At 40.8% G+C, this 1,081-nt stretch overlaps 1 protein-coding gene across 1 annotated transcript in view; it reads left to right on the top strand.

Moving 5' to 3' along the window:
- The first annotated feature begins 934 nt into the window (after positions 1–934).
- LOC118738449 (Golgi SNAP receptor complex member 1) overlaps positions 935–1,081 on the top strand; it is a 1,565-nt gene continuing 1,418 nt past the window's right edge. The window contains exon 1 of the mRNA XM_036469388.1: positions 935–973. The gene's annotated coding sequence lies outside the window, so the exon portion shown is untranslated. The remainder of the gene's footprint in view (positions 974–1,081) is intronic.

Here is a 1,081-nt window from a genome sequence, read left to right as displayed (position 1 = left end):
CGAGTATGGGATCGATTTCCAGTAAAATCTGACTGATTCTGACTAGTCCGGACTCGTACGGGATCGCAACTAGAAATTAGTTAGCAGAAGAAGAAGAATTAATGTCAAAAGCTGCCATTTGTTGAATTGGTTATACGTAAACAAGAGTAAAATGAGTGTAAATCAAAATATTAATGATGTACCGGACTGTTTAAGTGCTTGTGTGTGAAGGAAAGAGTTTAAAGCTGATTTATAACTAGTAAAATGTTAACAGCAGAATGTCAAAACAGTGAAACAATTGTTCACCTGCAAGTTTTTACTAGTTTTGTGTTCAATAACTTTTTTTGCTAGTTTTCTCTTCTCGATTTTGCGCTCTATTTTGCTTTTACGCTCTCGCTGCAATCTTTTACTGGAGACGCGCAGACGTTGGGCCCCAGTGCCTACCCCAGGGTCCCGATGGCGGAGATGGTTAAAATTCATGCTGCTTCTTTGAAGCCAAATTCTGGTGGGGTTCTTCAGCGGGTGCAGTCTCACCGGAACCACTTACCATTTTCTTCTGGTCTCCGTGCTTCTCATACCGATGTAATGCCTGCTCTTCCACTTTTCAGCGGGTGTGGTCTCGTTCGTGCGCCTGTCATACCTTCTGCCCGAATCACGGGGTTGCTCAACGCTCCGCTTTCCAGCGGGCTTTGGTTCTGCTTTCTCGCTGTAATGCCCACCCTTCCGCTTTACAGCGGACATCTGACATCTAAGTTAACTCTGTAATTTTGATTAGAAGATGCTACATTGGCAACGCAAGCATCGATGCATTGCCGCAACTGATAAAAATCAGAAACGCTTAATTTTTTTTTCAGAATTGGCAGCTCTATTACACGACTTTACCATCGTGATCAGCACAATCACAAGAAGAAGAGCTACATAGAGAACTGTCAATATCTATTATTTTTTATATTTGTTTCTATTTTACATGCAAACAATTGAAAGTTTTTATAAAATATACCTCAGTATATCCAGTAAAAAAACTGTGGTGAAGTCCTTTATGGGGATAAAGTTTCCAGAGGTGAAATTTTAGGTAGCACACAATTTCTTACACGCATGGTTG

Source organism: Rhagoletis pomonella, unplaced genomic scaffold, assembly GCF_013731165.1.
Source record: "Rhagoletis pomonella isolate Grant_MI unplaced genomic scaffold, Rhpom_1.0 Rhpom_scaffold_00004, whole genome shotgun sequence".
NCBI classification, from domain to species: Eukaryota; Metazoa; Arthropoda; class Insecta; order Diptera; family Tephritidae; genus Rhagoletis; species Rhagoletis pomonella.
This window is presented reverse-complemented; position numbering and strand designations above follow the sequence as displayed.